Here is an 11,178-nt window from a genome sequence, read left to right on the forward strand (position 1 = left end):
TCCGTGAGCTTGCTTGCACAGACGGTGGGAGTACCAGCTGGCCTTGTTTTTTCTGATTTGCTGCTTGTGGTAGCCATCTAGGCGTTTGAAGGCACGCGCGTATCCTCAGTCGGTCTTTCCATGTGTGTCTTAAGTCGTTGTTCGACAGGGGATGTGTCATTGCTCCTCGAGTAAGCTGCCGAACTCCGCGCACGTTTCTCTGCTTGTGTTTTGGTGTTCCTTGTTAGGTGCTGCCTGCGTTAAGCGCTAGGGTTTGCCATGTGGACATCGATGGTTTCGCCCTTGTTTTGTTCCCGAAGCATTGTTGTTGGTGCTGTGACTCGCTGATTCCGGCCAATTTATGTTTGCCCTCTTCCGAAGCACTGTCTGTGAAGAATGCTGCTTCAGCCTGATTCATTCCTGCCCTTTGTCGTCCTGATGTGTGCTACCCGTGAGAAGAATGGTGCCCCATTGTTCCATGCGATGGGAGGCATGTCATGCTTGACCTCTGCTCGTCTGATGTATTCTAACCATGAGGAGGACGGTGCCGGCTCTGTTAGATAGCGGAAAGCATGTGAAAGCTGATGCAGGTAGTTGTTTAAGTCCTTTTTGGTTGTTGCTAAAAGGTTTGAGCATCTGCATGTCTACATGTTTGTATATTGGCAGTGAGTTGCTGGGTATCAGCTACAATGCGCGCAAACAACAGAAATCATGTGGATGGAAATCTTTCAAGATGGTGCAGCTTTCGCTTCGTTTTTGTTCTATGATTGTATGCAGATTATTATTGAAAATATTGGGTTCTTTTCTGGATGGAGGGTTATCTGTACCTTTTCAAGGTTGCTGGCAGAATTAACAGGATTGGAGTATCTATGTTTCTTACTCTGTCTGCGGCTTGTTGATGTAATATGGCTTTATTTTGTGAAAGTCTCACATTCATATCTGTCAATTAACACTGTTTATATATTCGATGTCGTGCAAGTTAGCTATTGGGTGAAATTTGTGTTATGCTTAACATGCTCTGGTTTTTCTGTGAATTTTGTAACAAGTTTCTGGCTTTTGTGATTTGGCATGCTATATAGAGATGTAATTTGGTGTTCGTTTGCACCCTTCAGTTTGGTGTATGGCATATGCAGGTCTGCCTCACTGCAGATAGAAGTTGTGATACTCGGGAAAGTCTAGCCCTGAGCTCTCTTTATTTGAATGGATAATATTTTGAAGAAGCAGTTTCTATTCTCTTGTTATTACTTTTGAACAATATTTTGGATTGTTGTTCCTGCTGTGGGTTCGTTGCGGATATGAAAGTGACCATACGGTGTTTTGATTGAGCTTGGGTTTATATTTTTAAATCGAGTTTGGTCCTTGATGTATTATATCTTTCTGTATGTCTGATAAATGCCTTGTTAACAGTGAAAAATCTTATCGGCTTTTGTTTTTAGCTTGGATATTCTCACATATCTCGGTGCCAGCTGTCACCCACAGTAAAGAAGAAACTTTTTTGCCTCGATTTGCCATTTAGTTTATTATTATCTTCTCTCACTAGAAAGTGGCTTTTAAAAGACCTGAATTATAGCCTTCTCTCTCTAGAGATCCGCTTTTAAGACCTGGATATTTAGCTTATGATTGTACAACTTAATGTCTTAATATCCATCACGTTTGCATTCTTTATAAAAGCCTCTAGCCATCCAGTTATACATAGAGTTTGCAAGGCGTTTTCTACTCCTCTGGTCTTCTTGATAACGTGCTAGGATATTTCTGCTGTGTTGCTATTTCCTCACTTCAGCTCTCCCTTTTGTGGACTTGTACTATCAAGTCTCAGCTCTACCTACATACCAGGTCTCCATGGATCATCCAATGTCTGGTTAGGGCCTTTTGAACTTGTCTCTATTGAGTTTCGAGCTATTGTTACACGTTTTGCCTTGATTTCTTGCTCGAAACTTATAATACATTCTTACAGATCCTAACTTGAATAAGGAGGAACTTGCTTTCGATTTTGAAGATGACCTTGAGTGTTCTAATGTGGGTAAAGAGGGTGTGCAAGCTACGATAGACCTTCCTGCTTCCTCTGGTTTGTTAAAGTTACCTAAAACACATTTCTCTCCTTCTTTCAAATCCGATTTGTCCCTAAAGCTTTCGAAAAAGCTTGCTCCAAAGTTGAAGAGGTCATCCCCTTCTAAAGCCTTAAGAAAAGCTCTAAGCTATGCACGTGGTAATGTATTTCTATTATATCCACGATTTGAAGCTTGTTTAAGGTTGTGAATAACATATTTATGTCACAGGCCTCTCTGTACAGCCTCGTGACTCGAGCTCCGCTTTTGTTGCAGCAAAGGAGAGTGATGAACCAATAAGTGACAACTTTGGCTCGCAATTGGCATTAGTGCCTTCTCTTAGGGTTTTGTCCATATCAGAGCTTTCTGATGCTATTACCTTTCGTTTTTCATTTGAGGGCAAAGTGCTATGCAAGTATGGTACTTATAGGATACCTAAAAGTTAGCTATGCGCGACATTTGAAGGCTGACTTTATAGACAGAGAGTCCAAGAACACTGTCACCTTTGTTGTCACAGAAGTGTTTGTCAATGATTTTGTTGAATCTTTTGAAGTCGGGGAGTTTTTGCGTATTGAGGGGGCGTATGTCAAGAGAAAAGTGTGGAAAGATGGAGGTACTAGCTTGTGGGCTCTCTATGCAAATGCTGCCACTACTGTTGTAAAAGCTGAAAGCTTTGATTGATGTTTACATCTTTACCCTGAACATAGAATTAAGGAGTTGCTTACTAATAAGGCAATGATTGAGTTCGCTCCCACTATCGCGTTCACTGTTGTGAAGGTTGAGACCTCCACAAGGTCCGATGGTGGTGATAGTTATCGTTTAACCATCGTAGATGGCCCTGCATCCAGTGATAGAGCAAGTGTGAGTCATCAATTTGATCTATTTTGCCTTGATATCTTAAGGCTTATCTCTAATCTGGATTATTTGTGCAATTGCTATTTGTTCCTTCCAGGCGTGTCGATTATCATCTCATGGTTGATGCTTTGAAAACCAAGGGTTCTTTTTCATGTGTTGCGCACAACATCAACGTCTTCAAAGCAGCATCAAGCATATTATCTGTGGTGGACGCAACTCTTATTTGTGCATTGCCAGAAAATTTAAAGAGTGTTTTCTCGCAGCATCTCTCAAAACAAGTCACTAGTATGGGATTTGGGAAGAAGGTAATCTACTTTAACTAGATCTATTTGCATGAGCATTGCTTGCAAGTTGTAATCTCATAATTGTTTGTAGGTCTTTGGAACTTTGGAGATTGTTAACATCAATAGTTTGGAGGTGGAATATGTGTGTGACTCTTGCAAAGGCAGAAATGTTAGTCGTCAAAGTGGAAAGCCTGTGCAGATTGCGAAGTTGCCTTCTCTTCAAGCTAAAATCTGTTTGCAAAATGGAGAAGCTGTACAAGTAATTCTGCAAGGAAATATCGTGGATGTAGTTCTGAATTTGCCCAAGCCTTTTCTCAGCCTTTTTGATGAGAATTTGTTAGACTTGAAATCATCTCTTGTTGCCTTTAGCAAAGTTGGAACATAGTCTATAGACAAGCACGGTTTTGTGATTGATTACAAGGCACCCTAAATTGTATCTTTCCTCCTAACCTTTTGCTTGAAGAACTCTAGTATGGCTGCCTATCCTTCATCCTTTTTTGTAAATGACAAAAAGCTTTATGTTTTGCCAAATTTTTGGTCTACATATAATAGTAACGATGATGTTTTGCAAGCTTTGATTTGTCTCTTCAATTGTTCTATGTCTCTCATTGAATTGGAAAAACATCTTCTTGATCTTATAATGCTTGACCTTGCTAACAATAAAAATGAAACATGAGCTATATGGATTGCACCATGGACAAATAGTGTTGTTGATAGCACCGCATTGCATGACCACTTGAACACTTTGATACATACACGAGGAACATCTCGGCTCTTGAGCATGCACTTGGTTATCTTGTTTTGCCAACAATTTAATGTGACATGTGTTGTCCATGTCTTCCAAAATAAGAAGTTTATCAAATCTTTTTCTTGTGGAGGCATAAGCATAGAATCCACATCTGCAATACCTTCACTTGCTTCCATTATTTCTGAACCAAAATGTGTTGGCTTCCTATGTCGTTGAAGCATTTTAAACAGCCACGTTGTGTTTGGAGCAAAGATGACATTTCTTGCTTGACCACGTTGATTAACGAGAATCCATTTGCAAGTGCTAAAGATTGTTCAGCTCTTTCAAGCGTCCTATCCTTCTTCATTCTCAAGCAAGCAAATTTTAACTAAGGTTTATAAAATGTGGAAAGACCCGAGTTTACAACCAAGCAGTGACGTGAGGGTGTCAAAATCACGAACAATTCTTTATGCAAGAAAAATTCTAGATGTTCCATGCTATCCATGTGCCTCTTGCAATGGTTTGTTTTTTCGTAAGAATTTGAGGCTATTATCAAACGGTGACTTGCTTCTCTTGAAGGAGTTGAGAGTCCTTGTCACTACTTCGCACATGGACTCTCATGCATGTGTTGCTTGCAGGCGGGCATTGAAATGTCAACAAATTCCACCTTTTTACATCCAAGGGTTGCTAGTTTTCAATCGAAGTATGGAGAGTGTTTCGCAATTGAATGCTATAGAGCACCGTCTTGTGTCATTTAGAATACCATTTGCCCAAATAAGAGAACTTACTTATGAGGGGAAATATGGGTTGCAAGGAAGCATTGTCAACGTTATGGAAGATTTGTCTAGGGTGCAAACTGTATTGCCTCGCTTCACAAACGATCAAGCTACTGTCCTTGTGGAGATCAAGCGAAAATTAGAATATGATCATGCATACCTAAGTGGAACTGTCCGGCCCGCATTTGTGCTATGAGCATTGCATCAACTTGTTCTTAAGCTATTGTATCTTGAAAATGGTGCCACTATCAATTCTTCTTGGTCATTTGCCTTCTCTTTAAGCTCCGACATTGCTATCTCTCCTAACTTTGATAACTCTGAAGATGACCAAGAACCATCTGACACTCTTATCCATGGCCTTTACACTTCTCAGCAAGTTGTAGATCACAATGCACAAGCCAAGAGTGTTGCACCTTGCGAGGGGTTTGCACCATTGAGCCTTTTTGACGATGAAGCTTGTGAAGAGTTATCTTTCCCAGCATTGTTCTTTGGCGAAAGAAGGCAATATCATCTCTTGGCAAAAAAAAGGTATCAAAAAGTCGCGCAATGGGAGATTAAGAATGTGGACAAAAGATTTGCAAGAGATATCGAGAATATTTTTTTCAAGACAATGAAGATTATCATTAGCAAGGTCCTCGGCTCTATATGGGTGCGGTAAGCTGCGAGGCAAGCAGCTGCAAGCTAAAGACGTTCAATCAACAACCAATGTCGAACAACTACTTTCATCCCAAGTCGGATATAGTGACTTTGAGAATTTTCGGACTTCCACTGACTACAAAGCAAAACTTAAGCGCAATGTTTTTGCCATGATTCGACAATTAGGACAACCCACGTTCTTTATTACATTCTCATGTGCAGAGCAAAGGTGGAAGCCGTTGATGGATTGCTTGATTAAACTCAATCCACACATTGTTGAAGACAATCAATCCAATAGGTGTGCTTACATGAGAACACTACTCCGATCAGATCCTACTACAACAGCTCGATATTATGTCCACAGACTTAGAGAAATAAAGAAAGAACTAAAACGTGACAAAACCATTCTCAGTGAGCTGATGGATTATTTCTTTGTCACTGAGTTTCAACAAAGAGGAAGCCAACATGACCATGGGTTGCTTTGGATAGAAAACGCACCTGTATTTGGCATTGCTTCGAATGACGAGGTGGTGGATTTTATTGATTCATATATAACGACAAACAAGGATGAGCTTGATGAATCCTTGAGAGTTGTCCAGATTCACTCACATCGCAAGACATGCAAAAAGCACAAAACTTTGTGTCAATTCGGCTTCCCACGACCACCCTCAAGAAGGACAATTATCTTATGCCCAAACAATGTGAACAACATAACAAGACAACAAATTGTCGACAGGAAGAGACATATCGATCAACAGCTCCTTGCTTTAGAACGTGAACCGACACTGTCGTTTGATGCTTGGTTAGAAACATTGAATATGGACGAAGAGGACTACCTCCAAGCACTTTGCATAAACATAACAGAGCCAACACTTCTTTTTAAAAGAGACCCCAAGGACATTTTCACAAATAACTTCAACAAGAAACTTTGTGCATTGTGGGATGCAAATATTGATATTCAATTTATTTTCAATGGACACGGTGCAACTGCATATTGCACATCATACATGACAAAAAATGACAGCTCCGTAAGCAAAGCAATCAAACACGTGGTTGAAGCTTGCAAGAAGAACAACTTACCAACGTTGGCACGCTTGAAAAATATTGGTGGCGCATTGATCAACGCACAAGAAATGACATCACAACAAGCAGCATACATTGCATTGTCTCTACCTTTGCATAGTGCTAGCAGAGAATTTGTGTTTATAAATGCTGATTGGAGCGTCGAGAGGACATTGTTGTTGAAAAGAAGAGCCATGTTGGATTCTTTGCAGCCTGAGGACACAAATATATTCTTTGATGACCTAGTCACAAAGTACACACACTGTCCACCTGATCTACAGTGCTTATGCTTGGCTGACTTGGCTGAAATTGCTAGCAACTACAAGCTCGTTCGTGGCTGTCCTCAAAAGAACAAAAAAACTCGCATTATTAGGTTTATCAATTTCAAATTGGAGAAGGACTCTAAGAGACATTATCATGAGCTTTGTTTATTGTTTTTACCGTTCATTGGTGAAGAGTCAACCTTTGAACCGACACCTAGCTCTTGGAGAGAGAAATATATCACACACTCTCAAACAATAAATGAGAACCGTCAAAAATTCTCAAGCTTGGAGACCACAACTTCAACCATTGTGGAGTCCTCAATGAACACTTCATCAAGTGCAGAAAAAATGGAAATTCACAAATACAATCTAGATCTTGATCTTCAAGGACCTCCACTTGCAGCGAGGTCGCTCCCTCTTTCTAAGAAGCTCGCACTATCGAATGAGCAATACCATTCATTAGTTGAAAAATTAAACACTGATCAACAATCACTTTATGATGACATTTTAACCAGGAAACGATTGAAGCAATGGAGCCTATTCATCTTTTCTTGACGGGAGGTGCAGGGATAGGAAAGACTTTTGTGCTGCAAACTATAGTCCAAGGGCTGATTCGACACTACAACCTGGCGATTCAACTTGACATTGAACTCCCCACAGCTTTACTAATGGCATATACTGGCAAAGCAGCATTCAATCTTGGGGGGACAACAATTCACTCTGCATTGCGTCTACCACTCGTGCTTCAAGATAATGTCAACTTCTAGCAGCCTTGCTGAACTTTCACAATTATACAAAAACCTCAAACTAGTTGTGTTTGATGAGGCCTCCTTGATAGGCAACAGACTTCTAAGAATCATAGATACAAGACTTCGCAACATCAAGCATAACCACATTGAACCATTTGGTGGTTTGGACGTAATTTTTTGTGGAGATATTTGTCAAGCTAGCCCAGTTCGGGACCGTTGGATCTTTTGCGAGCCACAAGAACCAGTTGAATTGCTCACACCCTCTTTTTGGTACACACATATCAAATGCCACGAGTTAACACAAATAATGCGCCAATTAGACACAAATTTTATTTCTGTTCTCAACAGAATACGGAAGGCTCAACAAACAGACAAAGATTTGCTCTATGTGAACTCTACTCTTAGCAACAAATTGTTTGACAAATTCATGACACCTCATCTAGTCTACACAAACAAATTGAAGAACGAACATAATCAACTTGTTTTCAACGGCTTGGCTACCCAGATATACATAGTACACGCGAAAGACACTTTTCATAAAACATGCTCTAAAAATCTTGTCGTTCCAAATGATCCTTAGATGACTGCGGGTTTGACAACCACCTTGGAGCTAAAACGCGAAATGATAGTTGAGGTTTCTAGTGGCAACATCAACATAGACTACGGTCTAGTGAATGGTGCAGATGGTATTCTCAAACACGTAGAAAAAAGGAACAATTCGCATATCTCGTGGATACATTTCTTCGACATTTCAACAGGGGCAAAACAACGAGCTGAAAATGCACGTCTCTACACTCAATCTATAGAACACCACTGGACACCCATCTTTGAAACAACAAAAGAATTCCAGGTTGGGAAGAACTTGTTGAATAGCGTATCCAGGACACAGCTCCCCATTCAAGCAGCAAATGCACGAACTATTCATAAGTCACAAGGCTTGACAATGCAAGCGGTTGCATTTGACCCAACAACAATCAATGCGCATGGTTTGGTTTACACAGCTCTTTCTCGAGTCAAGGATCCCGTTAATCTTCACATCCTCAAACCAATACTTGCAAACCAAATCAAAGTTGATGCAATCGTGCTCATTGAGTTGGAGAGACTAAAAAACAACGCCAGATGGGAACACTTGATCTCCTTGCTTTCCCACTTCCAAGAGACACACTACATCATTCAATCCCTAAATGTTGTCTCCATCCAGAAGCATTTTCACCAAATTAAAAGTGATCCAAATTTAATGATGTCAGACATTCTATGCCTCCAAGAAACAAAACAAAACACTTTCTTTAACCCACTTGCACCAGATTTCAACCACATTCATTATTACAACAAATTTGGTACGTCAATCTTTCACAAGGACCATGTCATTGTTCACTCCACAAAGAAACTATCAGCCCTTGGAATTGAAGTCATTGAAGCTTTCGTTTCTATACACGGAGAACTTTTGCTCCATGTAGTCTCAGTTTACAAATCACCAAAAATTCCATTGGATTCCTTGCTACTAATACTAAAGAGTGTGATCCATGCAGTTGCCGACACTGAAACAAGCATCATCATTGGCGACTTCAACATTGACAACAACCTCAAAAATACTCACTATCAACACTTGGAAAGGGAACTACACTCTCATGGATACAAAAAACAAATCCATGATGTGACCACAGTGTACAACTCGAAGCTCAATCACATTTGGCTAAAAACTCCTATGCCATCCACAGTATCAGGGACGAGATTTTGCTTTTGGTCAGATCACTCTTCTGTACATATTTTGCTCCCAAAGTAACCCCCCCCCCCTCTCTCTCCCTCTCCCCTCCCTCCCATTAAACAAAAGCAAAAACACATGCAACTACAACATTCACTTCCTTTGCCAAGCTTTTTCCAGATGTATACACAAGCGCCAAACTTCTACTTTGTATACAAGATATTTTAACATTTGATATTCCTCTTTATCACTTGCGAATCTTTTCCTGTTGTCTCGATTTCATATATGCATGCCTCGTGAATTTTTCACTCTTTTCAATAACTGTAGAGCTTGGGCTAAACACAATTGAGTATGAAATATGATTTTTTGAAACTCAGTGAGAAAGAAGAGCAACTCTACTTACATTTGAGACAGAGAGTGCCGATTTAGTACGAGAGTTTTTTGTTCATCCATCAAGGGCAGGCCTCGTGATTTTATCACTTGTTTTATTCATAATATGTTTAGACTTCATGGATTACCTCAATCCAATTTTTTTTAGAGATCAAAAGTTCACAAGACATTTTTGGCATGAAGTGTTTGCTAAGTTGAATTTCAATTTAAATATGAGTAGTGGTGATGGCCCTAATCAGACAGAAAAGGTAAACCAAATCTTAGAAGATATGTTAAGAGCCTATGTGTTTGATAGACAAATAGATTGTGATAGATATCTTCTTTAATAGAATTTGTGTATAATAGTCGACTGCATCGAGCTACGAGATTCACACCATTTGAAATGAAATATGGTATGACCCCTCTAGCTCTAAGAATTTTAGGTTCTCATGCTAGTTGCCCTATTGTGACACTTTCTTACCTAGATGCAAGAGTGCATGCTAACTCTAGCCATGAGAAGGATTCGGCAAGTAATTGATAGGGCTAAAAGTTATACAAATCAAAAAATATCTTTTAGGGATTTTGAAGAAGGAGATAGAGTATTTCTTCAAGTTCCTTCAAAGCCTAATTCCTTGTTGATATGAAGGTGTCACAAGATTTTTCCAAGGTATTATAGTCCTTGAAAGATTGTTAAAAAGCTTAGCAACATAGTCTATTGGCCGGAGTTACCACCATAGTGTCGAGTTCATTGAGTGTTTCATGTTTTTAGTAAAGTGAAAATATTTATTTTTAAAGATGATAATGTAATCGGTGGAGTTTTTTTTACAGGGATCAAAAAAGTATGGCCATTTCTAGACAAGATACTCGATAAGAGAAGGAAATGATTAAGAAACTGTATCCTCCAAGAATTTCTAGTTTCCTAGAAAGGTCTTCCACTAACTGGTGCTACTTGGGAATGAGAAGACTTTGTTCTTCAACAATTCCCTAAATTGCTCATTGATCGAGGACAATGATCTTGATGAAGGGGGAGATTTTGTTAGACCATGATTATGCTAGGGCTAGTGGAGATGGCCGAGAAGCTCACAAAGGAACAAGCATGCTAGGTGAGGGGTGTGAAGGCGGCATGTTGGTGGGCGTCGCCCCGCAAGCTACACAGGAGGCGTGCCTGTAGTGGAAGCTAAGCACCCATTGAGTGGTGGTCTGCATCAACAAACGACACTACCCGTCTACCTAGAGTGGTAACACGAGTAGATGGGCACCTTCTCTTTGTCCACATCAGTTGGCAAGCATAGGCTTTGTGGGACAGGCGAAAACTCGACCAATTGTTGGGAGGTGGTGTTGGAAAGGCGGATGCATGGCCATCGATAGAAAGACGACTGAAGAGCCATGTGCAAGTGGGAGAAGGGTGTGTAGCTGATTTTGCAAGGGACTTGGGGCTACCACCAGGGCTGCTACAAGTTGGACTGTCCAACAATTTGGGCGACGACTCGATATATTGCGCATCGCAATGCTCCAATGTGCCTCCTTCAATCGAAAGACCTGGCTGTGGGAGATAGGTGGAAGGGTCTCCCAAGCACCATATCTCATCATCAGTAGCAACAATATGCTCTCCTTGCAATCCATTACCACAGGGCTGGGCACGCCTCTCTTCTTGCTCAACAAATTTCTTAAGTAAGAAGAGCTCCTGATGATGTTCTTAGTGCTGACATTGTAAGGCTTGCTGCTCTACCC

The 11,178-nt window shown here is 40.4% G+C and overlaps 1 pseudogene; it reads left to right on the top strand.

The window, feature by feature from the left end:
- Positions 1 to 511: 511 nt before the first annotated feature.
- On the top strand, positions 512 to 3,593 carry LOC147459629 (uncharacterized; annotated as a pseudogene).
- Positions 3,594 to 11,178: the final 7,585 nt, after the last annotated feature.

This window comes from Adiantum capillus-veneris, chromosome 4, assembly GCF_014529385.1.
Source record: "Adiantum capillus-veneris isolate H3 chromosome 4, ASM1452938v2, whole genome shotgun sequence".
Classification (NCBI taxonomy): Eukaryota; Viridiplantae; Streptophyta; class Polypodiopsida; order Polypodiales; family Pteridaceae; genus Adiantum; species Adiantum capillus-veneris.